The following is a 22,500-nucleotide window of genomic DNA, read 5'->3' as shown; positions in this document are numbered from 1 at the left end:
ATCCAAGTACTAACCAGACCTAAACCTGCTAAGATTCAGAGATCGGGCATTGACTCTTTTTTTTTTTTTTTTTTGCAAGATTATTATATACTTACTGAAAAATTTCCAAAAAGCTTAAAGCACCTTGCTATTCCAAGGCGGTCTCCCATCCAAGTACTAACCAGGCCCAAACCAGCTAATATTCAGAGATCGGGCAATGACACTATTTTTTTTTGGCAAGATTATTATATAATTACTGAAAAATTTCCAAAAAGCTTAAAGCACCTGGTATTCCCAGGCGGTCTCTCATCCAAGTACTAACTAGACCTAAACCTGCTAAGATTCAGAGATTGTGCATTGAGTCTTTTTTTTTTTTTTGCAAGATTATTATATACTTGGTGAAAAATTTCCAAAAAGCTTAAAGCACCTTGCTATTCCAAGGCGGTCTCCCATCCAAGCACTAACCAGGCCCAATCCTGCTAATATTCAGACATTGGGGCATTGACTCTTTTTTTTTGCAAGATTATTATATATATTATATTCAGAGATTGGGCATTGACTCTTTTTTTGCAAGATTTCTATATACTTAGTGAAAAATTTCCAAAAAGCTTAAAGCACCTTGCTATTCCAAGGCGGTCTCCCATCCAAGCACTAACCAGGCCCAAGCCTGCTTAGCTTCCGAGATCAGACGAGATCAGGCATAGCCAGGTTGGTATGGCCATAAGCGAAGGTTGCTGCAAAGAGAGGGCTATTTAAAGATCAGCCATTCTAATCGCCAGTACATTGTATAAGTAGGGAAGAAAACCCAAAAGCTTACAGCACCTAGTATTCCCAGGCAGTCTCCCATCCAAGTACTAACCAGGCCCAAACCTGCTTAGCTTCCGAGATCAGACGAGATCGGTCATAGCCAGGTTGGTATGGCCATAAGCGAAGGTTGCTGCAAAGAGAGGGCTATTTAAAGATCAGTCATTCTAATGTCCAGTACATTATATAAGTAGGAAAGAAAACGCAAAAGCTTAAAGCACCTGGTATTCCCAGGCGGTCTCTCATCTAAGTTCTAACCAGACCTAAACCTGCTAAGATTCAGAGATCGGGCATTGACACTATTTTTTTTTGCAAGATTATTATATACTTAGTGAAAAATTTCCAAAAAGCTTAAAGCACCTTGCTATTCCAAGGCGGTCTCCCATCCAAGTACTAACCAGGCCCAAACCTGCTAATATTCAGAGATCGGGCAATGACACTATTTTTTTTTAGCAAGATTATTATATAATTACTGAAAAATTTCCAAAAAGCTTAAAGCACCTGGTAGTACTAACCAGACCTAAACCTGCTAAGATTCAGAGATCGGGCATTGACAATTTTTTCTTTTTTTTTTTTTTTTTGCAAGATTATTATATACTTAGTGAAAAATTTCCAAAAAGCTTAAAGCACCTGGTATTCCCAGGCGGTCTCTCATCCAAGTACTAACCAGACCTAAACCTGCTAAGATTCAGAGATCGGGCATTGACTCTATTTTTTTAATTTTTTTGCAAAATTATTAAATACTAAGTGAAAAATTTCCAAAAAGCTTAAAGCACCTTGCTATTCCAAGGCGGTCTCCCATCCAAGTACTAACCAGGCCCAAACCAGCTAATATTCAGAGATCGGGCAATGACACTATTTTTTTTTGGCAAGATTATTATATAATTACTGAAAAATTTCCAAAAAGCTTAAAGCACCTGGTATTCCCAGGCGGTCTCTCATCCAAGTACTAACCAGACCTAAACCTGCTAAGATTCAGAGATTGGGCATTGAGTCTTTTTTTTTTTTCTGCAAGATTATTATATACTTAGTGAAAAATTTCCAAAAAGCTTAAAGCACCTTGCTATTCCAAAGCGGTCTCCCATCCAAGTACTAACCAGGCCCAAACCTGCTAATATTCAGAGATTGGGCAATGACACTATTTTTTTTTTTTTGCAAGATTATTATATACTTAGTGAAAAATTTCCAAAAAGCTTAAAGCACCTTGCTATTCCAAGGCGGTCTCCCATCCAAGCACTAACCAGGCCCAAACCTGCTAATATTGAGAGATCGGGCATTGACTCTATTTTTTTTATTTTTTTGCAAAATTATTAAATACTTAGTGAAAAATTTCCAAAAGCTTACAGCACCTGGTACTCCCAGGCGGTCTCCCATCCAAGTACTAACCAGGCCCAAGCCTGCTTAGCTTCCGAGATCAGACGAGATCAGGTATAGCCAGGTTGGTATGGCCATAAGCAAAGGTTGCTGCAAAGAGAGGGCTATTTAAAGATCAGCCATTCTAATCGCCAGTACATTGTATAAGTAGGGAAGAAAACCCAAAAGCTTACAGCACCTAGTATTCCCAGGCGGTCTCCCATCCAAGTACTAACCAGGCCCAAACCTGCTTAGCTTTCGAGATCAGACAAGATCGGGCATAGCCAGGTTGGTATGGCCGTAAGCGAAGGTTGCTGCAAAGAGAGGGCTATTTAAAGATCAGTCATTCTAATGTCCAGTACATTATATAAGTAGGAAAGAAAACCCAAAAGCTTAAAGCACCTGGTATTCCCAGGCGGTCTCTCATCTAAGTACTAACCAGACCTAAACCTGCTAAGATTCAGAGATCGGGCATTGACAATTTTTTTTTTTTTGCAAGATTATTATATACTTAGTGAAAAATTTCCAAAAAGCTTAAAGCACCTTGCTATTCCAAGGCGGTCTCCCATCCAAGCACTAACCAGGCCCAAACCTGCTAATATTGAGAGATCGGGCATTGACTCTATTTTTTTTTTTTTTTTTGCAAAATTATTAAATACTTAGTGAAAAATTTCCAAAAAGCTTACAGCACCTGGTACTCCCAGGCGGTCTCCCATCCAAGTACTAACCAGGCCCAAGCCTGCTTAGCTTCCGAGATCAGACGAGATCAGGTATAGCCAGGTTGGTATGGCCATAAGCGAAGGTTGCTGCAAAGAGAGGGCTATTTAAAGATCAGCCATTCTAATCGCCAGTACATTGTATAAGTAGGGAAGAAAACCCAAAAGCTTACAGCACCTAGTATTCCCAGGCAGTCTCCCATCCAAGTACTAACCAGGCCCAAACCTGCTTAGCTTCCGAGATCAGACGAGATCGGTAATAGCCAGGTTGGTATGGCCATAAGCGAAGGTTGCTGCAAAGAGAGGGCTATTTAAAGATCAGTCATTCTAATGTCCAGTACATTATATAAGTAGGAAAGAAAACGCAAAAGCTTAAAGCACCTGGTATTCCCAGGCGGTCTCTCATCTAAGTACTAACCAGACCTAAACCTGCTAAGATTCAGAGATCGGGCAATGACACTATTTTTTTTTAGCAAGATTATTATATACTTAGTGAAAAATTTCCAATAAGCTTAAAGCACCTTGCTATTCCAAGGCGGTCTCCCATCCAAGTACTAACCAGGCCCAAACCTGCTAATATTCAGAGATCGGGCAATGACACTATTTTTTTTTAGCAAGATTATTATATAATTACTGAAAAATTTCCAAAAAGCTTAAAGCACCTGGTATTCCCAGGCGGTCTCTCATCCAAGTACTAACCAGACCTAAACCTGCTAAGATTCAGAGATCGGGCATTGACAATTTTTTCTTTTTTTTTTTTTTTTTGCACGATTATTATATACTTAGTGAAAAATTTCCAAAAAGCTTAAAGCACCTGGTATTCCCAGGCGGTCTCTCATCCAAGTACTAACCAGACCTAAACCTGCTAAGATTCAGAGATCGGGCATTGACTCTATTTTTTTAATTTTTTTGCAAAATTATTAAATACTTAGTGAAAAATTTCCAAAAAGCTTAAAGCACCTTGCTATTCAAAGGCGGTCTCCCATCCAAGTACTAACCAGGCCCAAACCAGCTAATATTCAGAGATCGGGCAATGACACTATTTTTTTTTGGCAAGATTATTATATAATTACTGAAAAATTTCCAAAAAGCTTAAAGCACCTGGTATTCCCAGGTGGTCTCTCATCCAAGTACTAACCAGACCTAAACCTGCTAAGATTCAGAGATTGGGCATTGAGTCTTTTTTTTTTTTCTGCAAGATTATTATATACTTAGTGAAAAATTTCCAAAAAGCTTAAAGCACCTTGCTATTCCAAAGCGGTCTCCCATCCAAGTACTAACCAGGCCCAAACCTGCTAATATTCAGAGATTGGGCAATGACACTATTTTTTTTTTTTTGCAAGATTATTATATACTTAGTGAAAAATTTCCAAAAAGCTTAAAGCACCTTGCTATTCCAAGGCGGTCTCCCATCCAAGCACTAACCAGGCCCAAACCTGCTAATATTGAGAGATCGGGCATTGACTCTGTTTTTTTTATTTTTTTGCAAAATTATTAAATACTTAGTGAAAAATTTCCAAAAAGCTTACAGCACCTGGTACTCCCAGGCGGTCTCCCATCCAAGTACTAACCAGGCCCAAGCATGCTTAGCTTCCGAGATCAGACGAGATCAGGTATAGCCAGGTTGGTATGGCCATAAGCGAAGGTTGCTGCAAAGAGAGGGCTATTTAAAGATCAGCCATTCTAATCGCCAGTACATTGTATAAGTAGGGAAGAAAACCCAAAAGCTTACAGCACCTAGTATTCCCAGGCGGTCTCCCATCCAAGTACTAACCAGGCCCAAACCTGCTTAGCTTCCGAGATCAGACGAGATCGGGCATAGCCAGGTTGGTATGGCCGTAAGCGAAGGTTGCTGCAAAGAGAGGGCTATTTAAAGATCAGTCATCCTAATGGCCAGTACATTATATAAGTAGGAAAGAAAACCCAAAAGCTTAAAGCACCTGGTATTCCCAGGCGGTCTCTCATCTAAGTACTAACCAGACCTAAACCTGCTAAGATTCAGAGATCGGGCATTGACAATTTTTTCTTTTTTTTTTTTTTTTTTTGCAAGATTATTATATACTTAGTGAAAAATTTCCAAAAAGCTTAAAGCACCTGGTATTCCCAGGCGGTCTCTCATCCAAGTACTAACCAGACCTAAACCTGCTAAGATTCAGAGATCGGGCATTGACTATTTTTTTTTTTTTTTTGCAAGATTATTATATACTTAGTGAAAAATTTCCAAAAAGCTTAAAGCACCTTGCTATTCCAAGGCAGTCTCCCATCCAAGCACTAACCAGGCCCAATCCTGCTAATATTCAGACATTGGGGCATTGACTCTTTTTTTTTGCAAGATTATTATATATATTATATTCAGAGATTGGGCATTGACTCTTTTTTTGCAAGATTATTATATACTTAGTGAAAAATTTCCAAAAAGCTTAAAGCACCTTGCTATTCCAAGGCGGTCTCCCATCCAAGTACTAACCAGGCCCAAACCTGCTAATATTCAGAGATTGGGCAATGACACTATTTTTTTTTTTTGCAAGATTATTATATACTTAGTGAAAAATTTCCAAAAAGCTTAAAGCACCTTGCTATTCCAAGGCGGTCTCCCATCCAAGCACTAACCAGGCCCAAGCCTGCTTAGCTTCCAAGATCAGACGAGATCAGGCATAGCCAGGTTGGTATGGCCATAAGCGAAGGTTGCTGCAAAGAGAGGGCTATTTAAAGATCAGCCATTCTAATCGCCAGTACATTGTATAAGTAGGGAAGAAAACCCAAAAGCTTACAGCACCTAGTATTCCCAGGCGGTCTCCCATCCAAGTACTAACCAGGCCCAAACCTGCTTAGCTTCCGAGATCAGACGAGATCGGGCATAGCCAGGTTGGTATGGCCGTAAGCGAAGGTTGCTGCAAAGAGAGGGCTATTTAAAGATCAGTCATCCTAATGGCCAGTACATTATATAAGTAGGAAAGAAAACCCAAAAGCTTAAAGCACCTGGTATTCCCAGGCGGTCTCTCATCTAAGTACTAACCAGACCTAAACCTGCTAAGATTCAGAGATCGGGCATTGACAATTTTTTCTTTTTTTTTTTTTTTTTTGCAAGATTATTATATACTTAGTGAAAAATTTCCAAAAAGCTTAAAGCACCTGGTATTCCCAGGCGGTCTCTCATCCAAGTACTAACCAGACCTAAACCTGCTAAGATTCAGAGATCGGGCATTGACTATTTTTTTTTTTTTTTTGCAAGATTATTATATACTTAGTGAAAAATTTCCAAAAAGCTTAAAGCACCTTGCTATTCCAAGGCAGTCTCCCATCCAAGTACTAACCAGGCCCAAACCTGCTAATATTCAGAGATCGGGCAATGACACTATTTTTTTTTTTTGGCAAGATTATTATATAATTACTGAAAAATTTCCAAAAAGCTTAAATCACCTGGTATTCCCAGGCGGTCTCTCATCCAAGTACTAACTAGACCTAAACCTGCTAAGATTCAGAGATTGTGCATTGAGTCTTTTTTTTTTTTTTGCAAGATTATTATATACTTAGTGAAAAATTTCCAAAAAGCTTACAGCACCTGGTACTCCCAGGCGGTCTCCCATCCAAGTACTAACCATGCCCAAGCCTGCTTAGCTTCCGAGATCAGACGAGATCAGGCATAGCCAGGTTGGTATGGCCATAAGCGAAGGTTGCTGCAAAGAGAGGGCTATTTAAAGATCAGCCATTCTAATCGCCAGTACATTGTATAAGTAGGGAAGAAAACCCAAAAGCTTACAGCACCTAGTATTCCCAGGCGGTCTAAGTACTAACCAGACCTAAACCTGCTAAGATTCAGAGATCGGGCATTGACAATTTTTTCTTTTTTTTTTTTTTTTTTGCAAGATTATTATATACTTAGTGAAAAATTTCCAAAAAGCTTAAAGCACCTGGTATTCCCAGGCGGTCTCTCATCCAAGTACTAACCAGACCTAAACCTGCTAAGATTCAGAGATCGGGCATTGACTATTTTTTTTTTTTTTTTGCAAGATTATTATATACTTAGTGAAAAAGTTCCAAAAAGCTTAAAGCACCTTGCTATTCCAAGGCAGTCTCCCATCCAAGCACTAACCAGGCCCAATCCTGCTAATATTCAGACATTGGGCATTGACTCTTTTTTTTTGCAAGATTATTATATATATTATATTCAGAGATTGGGCATTGACTCTTTTTTTGCAAGATTATTATATACTTAGTGAAAAATTTCCAAAAAGCTTAAAGCACCTTGCTATTCCAAGGCGGTCTCCCATCCAAGTACTAACCAGGCCCAAACCAACTAATATTCAGAGATCGGGCAATGACACTATTTTTTTTTGGCAAGATTATTATATAATTACTGAAAAATTTCCAAAAAGCTTAAAGCACCTGGTATTCCCAGGCGGTCTCTCATCCAAGTACTAACTAGACCTAAACCTGCTAAGATTCAGAGATTGTGCATTAAGTCTTTTTTTTTTTTTTTGCAAGATTATTATATACTTGGTGAAAAATTTCCAAAAAGCTTAAAGCACCTTGCTATTCCAAGGCGGTCTCCCATCCAAGTACTAACCAGGCCCAAACCTGCTAATATTCAGAGATCGGGCAATGACACTATTTTTTTTTTTTTTTGCAAGATCATTATATACTTAGTGAAAAATTTCCAAAAAGCTTAAAGCACCTTGCTATTCCAAGGCGGTCTCCCATCCAAGCACTAACCAGGCCCAATCCTGCTAATATTCAGACATTGGGGCATTGACTCTTTTTTTTTGCAAGATTATTATATATATTATATTCAGAGATTGGGCATTGACTCTTTTTTTGCAAGATTATTATATACTTAGTGAAAAATTTCCAAAAAGCTTAAAGCACCTTGCTATTCCAAGGCGGTCTCCCATCCAAGCACTAACCAGGCCCAAGCCTGCTTAGCTTCCGAGATCAGACGAGATCAGGCATAGCCAGGTTGGTATGGCCATAAGCGAAGGTTGCTGCAAAGAGAGGGCTATTTAAAGATCAGCCATTCTAATCGCCAGTACATTGTATAAGTAGGGAAGAAAACCCAAAAGCTTAAAGCACCTGGTATTCCCAGGCGGTCTCTCATCTAAGTACTAACCAGACCTAAACCTGCTAAGATTCAGAGATCGGGCATTGACAAATTTTTTTTTTTTTGCAAGATTATTATATACTTAGTGAAAAATTTCCAAAAAGCTTAAAGCACCTTGCTATTCCAAGGCGGTCTCCCATCCAAGTACTAACCAGGCCTAAACCTGCTAATATTCAGAGATCGGGCAATGACACTATTTTTTCTTTGGCAAGATTATTATATAATTACTGAAAAATTTCCTAAAAGCTTAAAGCACCTGGTATTCCCAGGCGGTCTCTCATCCAAGTACTAACCAGACCTAAACCTGCTAAGATTCAGAGATCGGGCATTGACTCTTTTTTTTTTTTTTTTGCAAGATTATTATATACTTAGTGAAAAATTTCCAAAAAGCTTACAGCACCTGGTACTCCCAGGCAGTCTCCCATCCAAGTACTAACCAGGCCCAAGCCTGCTTAGCTTCCGAGATCAGACGAGATCAGGTATAGCCAGGTTGGTATGGCCATAAGCGAAGGTTGCTGCAAAGAGAGGGCTATTTAAAGATCAGCCATTCTAATCGCCAGTACATTGTATAAGTAGGGAAGAAAACCCAAAAGCTTACAGCACCTAGTATTCCCAGGCGGTCTCCCATCCAAGTACTAACCAGGCCCAAACCTGCTTAGCTTCCGAGATCAGACGAGATCGGGCATAGCCAGGTTGGTATGGCCGTAAGCGAAGGTTGCTGCAAAGAGAGGGCTATTTAAAGATCAGTCATCCTAATGTCCAGTACATTATATAAGTAGGAAAGAAAACCCAAAAGCTTAAAGCACCTGGTATTCCCAGGCGGTCTCTCATCTAAGTACTAACCAGACCTAAACCTGCTAAGATTCAGAGATCGGGCATTGACAATTTTTTTTTTTTGCAAGATTATTATATACTTAGTGAAAAATTTCCAAAAAGCTTAAAGCACCTTGCTATTCCAAGGCGGTCTCCCATCCAAGTACTAACCAGGCCTAAACCTGCTAATATTCAGAGATCGGACAATGACACTATTTTTTTTTTTGGCAAGATTATTATATAATTACTGAAAAATTTCCAAAAAGCTTAAAGCACCTGGTATTCCCAGGCGGTCTCTCATCCAAGTACTAACCAGACCTAAACCTGCTAAGATTCAGAGATCGGGCATTGACAATTTTTTCTTTTTTTTTTTTTTTTTGCAAGATTATTATATACTTAGTGAAAAATTTCCAAAAAGCTTAAAGCACCTGGTATTCCCAGGCGGTCTCTCATCCAAGTACTAACCAGACCTAAACCTGCTAAGATTCAGAGATCGGGCATTGACTATTTTTTTTTTTTTTTTGCAAGATTATTATATACTTAGTGAAAAATTTCCAAAAAGCTTAAAGCACCTTGCTATTCCAAGGCAGTCTCCCATCCAAGTACTAACCAGGCCCAAACCTGCTAATATTCAGAGATCGGGCAATGACACTATTTTTTTTTTTTGGCAAGATTATTATATAATTACTGAAAAATTTCCAAATAGCTTAAAGCACCTGGTATTCCCAGGCGGTCTCTCATCCAAGTACTAACCAGACCTAAACCTGCTAAGATTCAGAGATCGGGCATTGACTATTTTTTTTTTTTTTTTGCAAGATTATTATATACTTAGTGAAAAATTTCCAAAAAGCTTAAAGCACCTTGCTATTCCAAGGCGGTCTCCCATCCAAGTACTAACCAGGCCCAAACCAGCTAATATTCAGAGATCGGGCAATGACTATTTTTTTTTGGCAAGATTATTATATAATTACTGAAAAATTTCCAAAAAGCTTAAAGCACCTGGTATTCCCAGGCGGTCTCTCATCCAAGTACTAACTAGACCTAAACCTGCTAAGATTCAGAGATTGTGCATTGAGTCTTTTTTTTTTTTTTTGCAAGATTATTATATACTTGGTGAAAAATTTCCAAAAAGCTTAAAGCACCTTGCTATTCCAAGGCGGTCTCCCATCCAAGTACTAACCAGGCCCAAACCTGCTAATATTCAGAGATCGGGCAATGACACTATTTTTTTTTTTTTTGCAAGATCATTATATACTTAGTGAAAAATTTCCAAAAAGCTTAAAGCACCTTGCTATTCCAAGGCGGTCTCCCATCCAAGCACTAACCAGGCCCAATCCTGCTAATATTCAGACATTGGGGCATTGACTCTTTTTTTTTGCAAGATTATTATATATATTATATTCAGAGATTGGGCATTGACTCTTTTTTTGCAAGATTATTATATACTTAGTGAAAAATTTCCAAAAAGCTTAAAGCACCTTGCTATTCCAAGGCGGTCTCCCATCCAAGTACTAACCAGGCCCAAACCTGCTAATATTCAGAGATTGGGCAATGACACTATTTTTTTTTTTTGCAAGATTATTATATACTTAGTGAAAAATTTCCAAAAAGCTTAAAGCACCTTGCTATTCCAAGGCGGTCTCCCATCCAAGCACTAACCAGGCCCAAGCCTGCTTAGCTTCCGAGATCAGACGAGATCAGGCATAGCCAGATTGGTATGGCCATAAGCGAAGGTTGCTGCAAAGAGAGGGCTATTTAAAGATCAGCCATTCTAATCGCCAGTACATTGTATAAGTAGGGAAGAAAACCCAAAAGCTTAAAGCACCTGATATTCCCAGGCGGTCTCTCATCTAAGTACTAACCAGACCTAAACCTGCTAAGATTCAGAGATCGGGCATTGACAAATTTTTTTTTTTTTGCAAGATTATTATATACTTAGTGAAAAATTTCCAAAAAGCTTAAAGCACCTTGCTATTCCAAGGCGGTCTCCCATCCAAGTACTAACCAGGCCTAAACCTGCTAATATTCAGAGATCGGGCAATGACACTTTTTTTTTTTTTTTTTTTTTTTTGCAAGATTATTATATACTTAGTGAAAAATTTCCAAAAAGCTTACAGCACCTGGTACTCCCAGGCAGTCTCCCATCCAAGTACTAACCAGGCCCAAGCCTGCTTAGCTTCCGAGATCAGACGAGATCAGGTATAGCCAGGTTGGTATGGCCATAAGCGAAGGTTGCTGCAAAGAGAGGGCTATTTAAAGATCAGCCATTCTAATCGCCAGTACATTGTATAAGTAGGGAAGAAAACCCAAAAGCTTACAGCACCTAGTATTCCCAGGCGGTCTCCCATCCAAGTACTAACCAGGCCCAAACCTGCTTAGCTTCCGAGATCAGACGAGATCGGGCATAGCCAGGTTGGTATGGCCGCAAGCGAAGGTTGCTGCAAAGAGAGGGCTATTTAAAGATCAGTCATCCTAATGTCCAGTACATTATATAAGTAGGAAAGAAAACCCAAAAGCTTAAAGCACCTGGTATTCCCAGGCGGTCTCTCATCTAAGTACTAACCAGACCTAAACCTGCTAAGATTCAGAGATCGGGCATTGACAATTTTTTTTTCTTGCAAGATTATTATATACTTAGTGAAAAATTTCCAAAAAGCTTAAAGCACCTTGCTATTCCAAGGCGGTCTCCCATCCAAGTACTAACCAGGCCTAAACCTGCTAATATTCAGAGATCGGACAATGACACTATTTTTTTTTTTGGCAAGATTATTATATAATTACTGAAAAATTTCCAAAAAGCTTAAAGCACCTGGTATTCCCAGGCGGTCTCTCATCCAAGTACTAACCAGACCTAAACCTGCTAAGATTCAGAGATCGGGCATTGACTCTTTTTTTGTTTTTTTTTTTTTTTTGCAAGATTATTATATACTTAGTGAAAAATTTCCAAAAAGCTTACAGCACCTGGTACTCCCAGGCGGTCTCCCATCCAAGTACTAACCATGCCCAAGCCTGCTTAGCTTCCGAGATCAGACGAGATCAGGCATAGCCAGGTTGGTATGGCCATAAGCGAAGGTTGCTGCAAAGAGAGGGCTATTTAAAGATCAGCCATTCTAATCGCCAGTACATTGTATAAGTAGGGAAGAAAACCCAAAAGCTTACAGCACCTAGTATTCCCAGGCGGTCTCCCATCCAAGTACTAACCAGGCCCAAACCTGCTTAGCTTCCGAGATCAGACGAGATCGGGCATAGCCAGGTTGGTATGGCCGTAAGCGAAGGTTGCTGCAAAGAGAGGGCTATTTAAAGATCAGTCATCCTAATGGCCAGTACATTATATAAGTAGGAAAGAAAACCCAAAAGCTTAAAGCACCTGGTATTCCCAGGCGGTCTCTCATCTAAGTACTAACCAGACCTAAACCTGCTAAGATTCAGAGATCGGGCATTGACAATTTTTTCTTTTTTTTTTTTTTTTTTGCAAGATTATTATATACTTAGTGAAAAATTTCCAAAAAGCTTAAAGCACCTGGTATTCCCAGGCGGTCTCTCATCCAAGTACTAACCAGACCTAAACCTGCTAAGATTCAGAGATCGGGCATTGACTATTTTTTTTTTTTTTTTGCAAGATTATTATATACTTAGTGAAAAATTTCCAAAAAGCTTAAAGCACCTTGCTATTCCAAGGCAGTCTCCCATCCAAGTACTAACCAGGCCCAAACCTGCTAATATTCAGAGATCGGGCAATGACACTATTTTTTTTTTTTGGCAAGATTATTATATAATTACTGAAAAATTTCCAAATAGCTTAAAGCACCTGGTATTCCCAGGCGGTCTCTCATCCAAGTACTAACCAGACCTAAACCTGCTAAGATTCAGAGATCGGGCATTGACTCTTTTTTTTTTGCAAGATTATTATATACTTACTGAAAAATTTCCAAAAAGCTTAAAGCACCTTGCTATTCCAAGGCGGTCTCCCATCCAAGTACTAACCATGCCCAAACCAGCTAATATTCAGAGATCGGGCAATGACACTATTTTTTTTTGGCAAGATTATTATATAATTACTGAAAAATTTCCAAAAAGCTTAAATCACCTGGTATTCCCAGGCGGTCTCTCATCCAAGTACTAACTAGACCTAAACCTGCTAAGATTCAGAGATTGTGCATTGAGTCTTTTTTTTTTTTTTGCAAGATTATTATATACTTGGTGAAAAATTTCCAAAAAGCTTAAAGCACCTTGCTATTCCAAGGCGGTCTCCCATCCAAGTACTAACCAGGCCCAAACCTGCTAATATTCAGAGATCGGGCAATGACACTATTTTTTATTTTTTTTGCAAGATCATTATATACTTAGTGAAAAATTTCCAAAAAGCTTAAAGCACCTTGCTATTCCAAGGCGGTCTCCCATCCAAGCACTAACCAGGCCCAAGCCTGCTTAGCTTCCGAGATCAGACGAGATCAGGCATAGCCAGGTTGGTATGGCCATAAGCGAAGGTTGCTGCAAAGAGAGGGCTATTTAAAGATCAGCCATTCTAATCACCAGTACATTGTATAAGTAGGGAAGAAAACCCAAAAGCTTACAGCACCTAGTATTCCCAGGCGGTCTCCCATCCAAGTACTAACCAGGCCCAAACCTGCTTAGCTTCCGAGATCAGACGAGATCGGGCATAGCCAGGTTGGTATGGCCGTAAGCGAAGGTTGCTGCAAAGAGAGGGCTATTTAAAGATCAGTCATCCTAATGGCCAGTACATTATATAAGTAGGAAAGAAAACCCAAAAGCTTAAAGCACCTGGTATTCCCAGGCGGTCTCTCATCTAAGTACTAACCAGACCTAAACCTGCTAAGATTCAGAGATCGGGCATTGACAATTTTTTCTTTTTTTTTTTTTTTTGCAAGATTATTATATACTTAGTGAAAAATTTCCAAAAAGCTTAAAGCACCTGGTATTCCCAGGCGGTCTCTCATCCAAGTACTAACCAGACCTAAACCTGCTAAGATTCAGAGATAGGGCATTGACTCTTTTTTTTTTTTTTTTGCAAGATTATTATATACTTAGTGAAAAATTTCCAAAAAGCTTAAAGCACCTTGCTATTCCAAGGCAGTCTCCCATCCAAGTACTAACCAGGCCCAAACCTGCTAATATTCAGAGATCGGGCAATGACACTATTTTTTTTTTTTTGGCAAGATTATTATATAATTACTGAAAAATTTCCAAATAGCTTAAAGCACCTGGTATTCCCAGGCGGTCTCTCATCCAAGTACTAACCAGACCTAAACCTGCTAAGATTCAGAGATCGGGCATTGACTCTTTTTTTTTTTTTTTTTTTGCAAGATTATTATATACTTACTGAAAAATTTCCAAAAAGCTTAAAACACCTTGCTATTCCAAGGCGGTCTCCCATCCAAGTACTAACCAGGCCCAAACCAGCTAATATTCAGAGATCGGGCAATGACACTATTTTTTTTTGGCAAGATTATTATATAATTACTGAAAAATTTCCAAAAAGCTTAAAGCACCTGGTATTCCCAGGCGGTCTCTCATCCAAGTACTAACTAGACCTAAACCTGCTAAGATTCAGAGATTGTGCATTGAGTCTTTTTTTTTTTTTTGCAAGATTATTATATACTTGGTGAACAATTTCCAAAAAGCTTAAAGCACCTTGCTATTCCAAGGCGGTCTCCCATCCAAGTACTAACCAGGCCCAAACCTGCTAATATTCAGAGATCGGGCAATGACACTATTTTTTTTTTTTTTGCAAGATCATTATATACTTAGTGAAAAATTTCCAAAAAGCTTAAAGCACCTTGCTATTCCAAGGCGGTCTCCCATCCAAGCACTAACCAGGCCCAATCCTGATAATATTCAGACATTGGGGCATTGACTCTTTTTTTTTGCAAGATTATTATATACTATCATATTCAGAGATTGGGCATTGACTCTTTTTTTGCAAGATTATTATATACTTAGTGAAAAATTTCCAAAAAGCTTAAAGCACCTTGCTGTTCCAAGGCGGTCTCCCATCCAAGTACTAACCAGGCCCAAACCTGCTAATATTCAGAGATCGGGCAATGACACTATTTTTTTTTTCGGCAAGATTATTATATAATTACTGAAAAATTTCCAAAAAGCTTAAAGCACCTGGTATTCCCAGGCGGTCTCTCATCCAAGTACTAACCAGACCTAAACCTGCTAAGATTCAGAGATTGGGCATTGAGTCTTTTTTTTTTTTTTTTGCAAGATTATTATATACTTAGTGAAAAATTTCCAAAAAGCTTAAAGCACCTTGCTATTCCAAGGCGGTCTCCCATCCAAGTACTAACCAGGACCAAACCTGCTAATATTCAGAGATCGGGCAATGACACTATTTTTTTTTTTTGGCAAGATTATTATATAATTACTGAAAAATTTCCAAAAAGCTTAAAGCACCTGATATTCCCAGGCGGTCTCTCATCCAAGTACTAACCAGACCTAAACCTGCTAAGATTCAGAGATCGGGCATTGACTCTTTTTTTTTTTTTTGCAAGATTATTATATACTTAGTGAAAAATTTCCAAAAAGCTTAAAGCACCTTGCTATTCCAAGGCGGTCTCCCATCCAAGTACTAACCAGGCCCAAACCTGCTAATATTCAGAGATCGGGCAATGACACTATTTTTTTTTCGGCAAGATTATTATATAATTACTGAAAAATTTCCAAAAAGCTTAAAGCACCTGGTATTCCCAGGCGGTCTCTCATCCAAGTACTAACCAGACCTAAACCTGCTAAGATTCAGAGATCGGGCATTGAGTTTTTTTTTTTTTTTTTGCAAGATTATTAAATACTTAGTGAAAAATTTTCAAAAAGCTTAAAGCACCTTGCTATTCCAAGGCGGTCTCCCATCCAAGTACTAACCAGGCCCAAACCTGCTAATATTCAGAGATCGGGCAATGACACTATTTTTTTTTTTTTTTGCAAGATTATTATATACTTAGTGAAAAATTTCCAAAAAGCTTAAAGCACCTTGCTATTCCAAGGCGGTCTCCCATCCAAGCACTAACCAGGCCCAAACCTGCTAATATTCAGAGATTGGGCAATGACACTATTTTTTTTTTTTTTGCAAGATTATTATATACTTAGTGAAAAATTTCCAAAAAGCTTAAAGCACCTTGCTATTCCAAGGCGGTCTCCCATCCAAGCACTAACCAGGCCCAAGCCTGCTTAGCTTCCGAGATCAGACGAGATCAGGCATAGCCAGGTTGGTATGGCCATAAGCGAAGGTTGCTGCAAAGAGAGGGCTGTTTAAAGATCCGCCATTCTAATCGCCAGTACATTGTATAAGTAGGGAAGAAAACCCAAAAGCTTACAGCACCTAGTATTCCCAGGCGGTCTCCCATCCAAGTACTAACCAGGCCCAAACCTGCTTAGCTTCCGAGATCAGACAAGATCGGCATAGCCAGGTTGGTATGGCCGTAAGCGAAGGTTGGTGCAAAGAGAGGGCTATTTAAAGATCAGTCATTCTAATGTCCAGTACATTATATAAGTAGGAAAGAAAACCCAAAAGCTTAAAGCACCTGGTATTCCCAGGCGGTCTCTCATCTAAGTACTAACCAGACCTAAACCTGCTAAGATTCAGAGATCGGGCATTGACAATTTTTTTTTTTTTGCAAGATTATTATATACTTAGTGAAAAATGTCCAAAAAGCTTAAAGCACCTTGCTATTCCAAGGCGGTCTCCCATCCAAGTACTAACCAGGCCCAAACCTGCTAATATTCAGAGATCGGGCAATGACACTATTTTTTTTAGCAAGATAATTATATAATTAATGAAAAATTTCCAAAAAGCTTAAAGCACCTTGCTATTCCAAGGCGGTCTCCCATCCAAGTACTAACCAGACCTAAACCTGCTAAGATTCAGAGATCGGGCATTGAGTCTTTTTTTTTTTTTTTGCAAGATTATTATATACTTAGTGAAAAATTTCCAAAAAGCTTACAGCACCTGGTACTCCCAGGCGGTCTCTCATCCAAGTACTAACCAGACCTAAACCTGCTAAGATTCAGAGATCGGGCATTGACTCTTTTTTTTTTTTTTTTTTTTGCAAGATTATTATATACTTAGTGAAAAATTTCCAAAAAGCTTAAAGCACCTTGCTATTCCAAGGCGGTCTCCCATCCAAGTACTAACCAGGCCCAAACCTGCTAATATTCAGAGATCGGGCAATGACACTATTTTTTTTTTTTGGCAAGATTATTATATAATTACTGAAAAATTTCCAAAAAGCTTAAAGCACCTGGTATTCCCAGGCGGTCTCTCATCCAAGTACTAACCAGACCTAAACCTGCTAAGATTCAGAGATCGGGCATTAACAATTCTGATCTAGCTTCCGAGATCAGACGAGATCGGGCATAGCCTTTTATTTTTTTTATTTTTTTTATTAAGAAATTTCAATCAATAAAATACAATAGATTAAACGCAATCAACAGAAAATACAGAACATTGCCTTTACACATCCCTACATTACACATCTTTCCTTTACATAGATAATTTAAAAATCTCCTTCACTTCCTGGCAGCTTCCACATTAAATCATTTAAAACACAATAAACTTTTGGGGTAAAAACATCATAAAAAGAGTCTAACATATTTACACCTTTAAAGTACACATACAGTCTTTCAGTATATAATTCTGTTTTTCTTTTAAACATCCTCCAAACATCCAACACAATTTTTTCCTTTTCAGCCACAGTTCTTCTGTCCCATATTGCACTTTTCATTAGCATTACACACAGATTAATGAAACTTTTGTTTTGAAACTTTTTTTCCCAACCAAACATCACAACTCTGTTCCATTACATTACATTTTCATCCCACTCCTCAGTCACATTTTTAATTAAACATTTACATTTCCTTAAAAAGTCCTCTAGCTCTCTACAATGTAAAAACATATGTAAAATCCCCTCTTCCTCTTCCTGGCACACTTTACACAGAACATTTTCTTCCATTCCTATTTTATTTAAAATAACATGAGTAAAAACCACTTTATGCCTTATAAAATACTCCAAACATTCCAATTTTGTTTCCACACATTTCCCCGTCATGTTTCTCCATATACACTCTTTTTTTAAATCTTTGAATTTCTGCACCCAGTAACCATTTGCAATCGGCTCTTTAAAAACATCATCTCTAAAAGCACAATAAATCATTTTCACAGTACATTCCTTAAAATCATACAGTTTTCCCCCTAATTTCACATGAATACATTTCTCTTTTGGCTCTCCTTCCATACTTTCTATTCTTTTTATCCACTCTTTAGGTATTGCATTTTTAAAGATTTCATAGTTATTTTTTATTACTTGTTCACTGTAATCCTCTTTTGCCTCCTCCATTGCATCTACAATAAATTGTGTTGGTAAAAACCCTTCTTTAAATTCATACAAAACATCTCTCACTCTTGTTATCCCCACTTCCATCCATTTCTTTAAAAAAATTCCTTTGTCTTGTTTTAAAATGTTTTGGTTTAAAAACAGAGGTTGATTTAAAATGTTTTCTCTCCCATGTGGATCATACTCAAGTCTATCTAAAAATTTTCCCCAGGCACTAAACATTTCCCTATAAAACTCTGGTAAGCACTCTGTCATCCAATTCTTTGTTTTCATCCATAAAATCCCATCCCCCATGTTAAAATCCCCACATTTGTTTAAAAAATATTCCATTGTTTTTTTCCATGCAGTTTTGTGACCATCATCTAGATATTTTTTTACTATTTTAATTCTTAAGCTATTTTTTCTCTGTTCAACATCAATTAATCCCATCCCTCCTTTCCCTATTTCTCCTATTAATGTACTATATGCAATTCTTGACGGTTTACTATTCCATAAAAAATCTAAAAAACATTTTTTCAACCTTGTCTCCACCCACATTGGCATAGCAGTTACATATAAAACATACCACAACTTTGACACCATTAACACATTTAAAATTAAAACCTTCCCTTTTAAACTTAATGTCCTCAATTTCCAAAAATTTAACCTTCTTTCAATACCTCCTACTATTTCTTCCCACATTTTTTCTTTAACATTCCTTTCTTCTTTTCCCATTAGAACACCTAAAATCCTTATTTCTTTTGTTTCTTTAAAATGAAAATACTCTGTTAAAACAGTCACTCCTCCAAATCTCATATATATAGTTTTTTCTTCATTTATCTTACCTCCTGATCCCCTACAAAACATCTGTACTACTTCCATTACTTTATTAACACTCTCTATATCTTTAACTATTATTGTCGTATCATCTGCATATTGAAATATTTTTTCATTTCCCCCACTTCCTTCAATGTTTATCCCTCTTATGTCTTCGTCTATTTTAATAGCTAATCCCAATGGTTCTGCAACTAAAGGATAATGGACATCCTTGTCTTATTGATCTAGTAATTTTAAAACATTCAGTTAAAAAACCATTACACTGTCTTCTTGTTATTGCTCCCCTATATAAAATTGTAATCCACTTGATAAAATTTTCCCCAAACCCGTACCTTCTTAAAATTCCAAATAAATATTAATGCTCCACTCTATCAAAAGCCTTTTCGAAATCCAAACTAATAACATATCCTTTTTTGTTTTTTTCTTTCATATATCTTATTCTATCTATTATACTTAAAGTTGTGTCCGCTATATCTTTCCCTTTAACTCCATACACTTGATTTGTTTCAATTATGGTTGGCATTACCTCTTTCAATCTGTTGGCTAAAACTTTTGTTAAAATTTTCAGATCTGTATTCAACATTATAATTGGTCTATAATTTTTTAAGTCTACTTTATCTCCTTTTCTTTTATATATCAACTTTAATAATCCCATCCCCATTCTCTGATTCATTTCTTCTTTTTTAAAGATCTCTTCATATACTTCTTTTAAAATACTGGTTAAAAAATCTTTAAAAACAATATAAAATTCACTCCCCAAACCATCTATACCTGTACTTTTATTTTTGTTTAATTCCCTTATTGCTCTTTTTATCTCTTCTTCTCTTATCTCTTCATCACACTCTTTTTTGTCTACTTCTCCTACTGTTGTTTTTATTTGCTTAAGTAACTCCAATTTCTCTTCTTCCTTCAACCCCTCAGTACTAAACAGGTTCTCATAATATGCTTTTACTTCTTTTAATATTTCCTCATTTGTTTCCACCACTACACCATTTTTTCCTCTTATTTCTTTAATCATTCCAGCTTTCCCTCGTATTTTTTCTAGATCAAAGAAAAATTTTGTACATTTTTCTCCCTCCACAGTATATTTAGCTTTACTTCTTAGTCTTGCTCCTTCATATTTTTTCTCTTCCATTTCTTTCAATATTCCCTCCAATTCTTTTATTTTTTGTATATCTTTCCCATTCTCATTTAATTCCTTTTCCAATTTTTCTCTTATTTCTCTCTCCTTCTTCCTCTTACATATCTGTATTAATTTGCAATACTTTATTGTGAATTTTTTAACTAAATATTTAACATTTTCCCACCATATCCGTTTATCTTCACTGTACATTTCATTCTCCTTTTCTTTTTCAATAATTTCTTTAATACTTAAAACATACTCCTCATTCTTCAAAACCTCTACATTTAACACCCATACACCCGGCCCTCTTTTCACTGAACTCCAGTCTACTTGCAAAAAAATTGGTTTATGGTCACTTAAGCTTGATTCTTCATATTTAATGTTACCGATATATCCTTCAATGTTCCTTGTACACAAAATAAAATCAATCCTTGTCTTACACATAAAATTCCCTACTAATTGCCTCCTTGAATATTCTTTCTTTTTTTCATTTCTTTCTCTCCATACATCAATCATATTATTTTCTTCCATTAATAGTTTCAGTTCTTTTCTTCCTTTATCATTTTTAAAAACCATTCCCTCACCCATTTCTAATTTACTGAAAACGGTATTAAAATCACCCATCATAATAACTTCTTTATGCTTTTTTAAAAAATCTCTTAATACATTAAAATATTCCTTCTTTTCATTCTCTACAGTCGGTGCATGAATATTAACTACAATAACTTTTTTCTCCTCATACTCCATTTCAACCGCAATACATTTCCCATCTACATCATTATATATTGTTTTACATGATACCCCACAGTTTTCTTTTATTAAAATCGCAACTCCTCTTCCAAGCCTCCCATCACCATTGTTATATAAAATCTCTCCGCTCCACCTTTTCCTTATTTCAGTCATGTACTCTTCCCTCCAGTTAGTTTCTTGTAATAAAATCACATCCTCTCCTTTACACTTTTCTTTCACCTTTTCAAATTTACCCATGTCCATCAATCCCCTTGCATTAAAAGTAACACAACTTAAAACCATTAAAATAAATAAAAATAAATACATAAAAACCATTATTTTCCATCTTCTCCCTCCAGCCCTCTTAACACTTCATATCTGTTTACACTTTTTACTCGGCCCCTTGTCATTAACTTTTTTCTTGCATTTTCCACATTTGGTTTTACCTTTAATGTTCTTCTTCTACTTTGTCCTCTCTCCCCTCTGTCTTTTCCCATGTTGTCCATCCTTGTTTCTTCTTCACTGACCATTTCTTTGTTTTGATCATACATTCCCTGTTCATCCCTCTCCACATTATCCAAAAGATTTTTAAAACTGTCAGATATTTCCATTTCTGTCCATTGGGTATTCTGTTCTGCTGTTTGTTCCTCATCCATATCATTCTTTTTTCCTTCTTCTTCTTCCTCTTGGTTTCCTGTTCCTCCTTCTGTTTCCTTTTGTGATAATCCTTCATCCCCTTGTCCTTCATCAATATCTCCTTCCTCTTCAGTGTTTCCTTCATGCACCTGTCCGTCCACCCGATGCTCCAGACCTCCTTCCTCTCCCTCCATCCAACACTCACACTTGTTTAAAATCTTTTGACACTCCGGGCATCTGACCGCATTGCAATCCCTTGCGAAATGTCCCCTTTCCTCGCACTTGTGACACTTAAATTCAGGGCATTCTTTGAGCAGATGATCCGGGCTCATGCACAGCTTACAGGTCTTCACCTGGTGGCTGTGCATCACCCTAAAGTACTGCGGCCCTTCTGCTGTTTCCAGCTTTGTGCTGTAGGGCAATGATGCCACCTCCTTGGGGAATCTCACTTTTAAAAACCTTGTTCCATCCTCTATTTCAGTGCCCGGGTAGCATCTTCTTTTTAATTTTGAAATGGGATTAACTCCCCATCCCTCCAATTTTCTAAAAATGTCTTTATCATCAAGGTAGACGGGCAGGTGCATGAAGGAAACAACATAATCTCTATTTTGCAGTTTCTTTATCTCACAGTTAACTCCTTTAATTAACAATCCCTCAGTCAGTTCATCACATGTTTCTTCTTTCTCCATTGTCAGTTCATATTCCTTTCCTTGTCTTGGCCTTAGTGCTAAAATTTTACCATATCCACATTTTTCCGTCACCGCTTTAATAATATCCACAGCTCTCACCTCATTTACGTTCTCGACATTCACAATCACAGTTGCCTCCTTTAAGTATTTCCTTTCACCAATTTTATCTCTTGCATCTTGTTTTTTACCGTGTCCTGCTCGTTGTCGATACTCCACTCCAGGATCATTTGCCATGCGTGTCTCTCCAGCCAGTCCAGGGTCATTTGCCATACGTGTCTCTCCAAGCAGTCCAGTGTCGTTTGCCATACGTGTCTCTCCAGCCAGTCCAGTTTCGTTTGCCATACGTGTCTCTCCAGCCATTCCAGTGTCGTTTGCCATGCGTGTCTCTCCA

General features: G+C 37.7%; 1 long non-coding RNA gene, 17 other non-coding genes and 6 pseudogenes across 18 annotated transcripts in view; all 24 read right to left on the bottom strand.

Moving 5' to 3' along the window:
* Window positions 1-22,500, bottom strand: part of LOC132104553 (uncharacterized) — a 343,753-nt gene that overhangs the window by 310,925 nt on the left and 10,328 nt on the right. The window lies entirely within an intron of this gene.
* Window positions 586-705, bottom strand: LOC132105265 (5S ribosomal RNA; annotated as a pseudogene).
* LOC132105123 (5S ribosomal RNA) lies at window positions 790-908 on the bottom strand. The gene has a single exon (XR_009423832.1). It is a non-coding gene; the product is annotated as a 5S ribosomal RNA (ribosomal RNA).
* Window positions 2,121-2,239, bottom strand: LOC132105006 (5S ribosomal RNA). Its single transcript, XR_009423721.1, has one exon. It is a non-coding gene; the product is annotated as a 5S ribosomal RNA (ribosomal RNA).
* Window positions 2,324-2,442, bottom strand: LOC132105065 (5S ribosomal RNA). The gene has a single exon (XR_009423777.1). It is a non-coding gene; the product is annotated as a 5S ribosomal RNA (ribosomal RNA).
* LOC132105005 (5S ribosomal RNA) lies at window positions 2,816-2,934 on the bottom strand. The gene has a single exon (XR_009423720.1). It is a non-coding gene; the product is annotated as a 5S ribosomal RNA (ribosomal RNA).
* On the bottom strand, window positions 3,019-3,137 carry LOC132105152 (5S ribosomal RNA). Its single transcript, XR_009423859.1, has one exon. It is a non-coding gene; the product is annotated as a 5S ribosomal RNA (ribosomal RNA).
* Window positions 4,375-4,493, bottom strand: LOC132105119 (5S ribosomal RNA). The gene has a single exon (XR_009423828.1). It is a non-coding gene; the product is annotated as a 5S ribosomal RNA (ribosomal RNA).
* LOC132104997 (5S ribosomal RNA) lies at window positions 4,578-4,696 on the bottom strand. The gene has a single exon (XR_009423713.1). It is a non-coding gene; the product is annotated as a 5S ribosomal RNA (ribosomal RNA).
* On the bottom strand, window positions 5,413-5,532 carry LOC132105322 (5S ribosomal RNA; annotated as a pseudogene).
* Window positions 5,617-5,735, bottom strand: LOC132104986 (5S ribosomal RNA). The gene has a single exon (XR_009423702.1). It is a non-coding gene; the product is annotated as a 5S ribosomal RNA (ribosomal RNA).
* LOC132105187 (5S ribosomal RNA) lies at window positions 6,403-6,521 on the bottom strand. Its single transcript, XR_009423892.1, has one exon. It is a non-coding gene; the product is annotated as a 5S ribosomal RNA (ribosomal RNA).
* Window positions 7,707-7,826, bottom strand: LOC132105264 (5S ribosomal RNA; annotated as a pseudogene).
* Window positions 8,339-8,457, bottom strand: LOC132105072 (5S ribosomal RNA). Its single transcript, XR_009423783.1, has one exon. It is a non-coding gene; the product is annotated as a 5S ribosomal RNA (ribosomal RNA).
* Window positions 8,542-8,660, bottom strand: LOC132104974 (5S ribosomal RNA). Its single transcript, XR_009423690.1, has one exon. It is a non-coding gene; the product is annotated as a 5S ribosomal RNA (ribosomal RNA).
* On the bottom strand, window positions 10,373-10,492 carry LOC132105314 (5S ribosomal RNA; annotated as a pseudogene).
* LOC132105071 (5S ribosomal RNA) lies at window positions 10,872-10,990 on the bottom strand. Its single transcript, XR_009423782.1, has one exon. It is a non-coding gene; the product is annotated as a 5S ribosomal RNA (ribosomal RNA).
* On the bottom strand, window positions 11,075-11,193 carry LOC132104956 (5S ribosomal RNA). The gene has a single exon (XR_009423673.1). It is a non-coding gene; the product is annotated as a 5S ribosomal RNA (ribosomal RNA).
* LOC132105185 (5S ribosomal RNA) lies at window positions 11,713-11,831 on the bottom strand. The gene has a single exon (XR_009423890.1). It is a non-coding gene; the product is annotated as a 5S ribosomal RNA (ribosomal RNA).
* LOC132104962 (5S ribosomal RNA) lies at window positions 11,916-12,034 on the bottom strand. Its single transcript, XR_009423679.1, has one exon. It is a non-coding gene; the product is annotated as a 5S ribosomal RNA (ribosomal RNA).
* LOC132105262 (5S ribosomal RNA) lies at window positions 13,127-13,246 on the bottom strand (annotated as a pseudogene).
* LOC132104951 (5S ribosomal RNA) lies at window positions 13,331-13,449 on the bottom strand. Its single transcript, XR_009423668.1, has one exon. It is a non-coding gene; the product is annotated as a 5S ribosomal RNA (ribosomal RNA).
* On the bottom strand, window positions 15,890-16,009 carry LOC132105260 (5S ribosomal RNA; annotated as a pseudogene).
* Window positions 16,094-16,211, bottom strand: LOC132105215 (5S ribosomal RNA). The gene has a single exon (XR_009423918.1). It is a non-coding gene; the product is annotated as a 5S ribosomal RNA (ribosomal RNA).

The sequence above is a fragment of the Carassius carassius genome, chromosome 25, assembly GCF_963082965.1.
Source record: "Carassius carassius chromosome 25, fCarCar2.1, whole genome shotgun sequence".
NCBI lineage: Eukaryota > Metazoa > Chordata > Actinopteri > Cypriniformes > Cyprinidae > Carassius > Carassius carassius.
The sequence above is the reverse complement of the archived record's forward strand: the minus strand, read 5'-3'. Positions and strand labels throughout refer to the sequence as shown.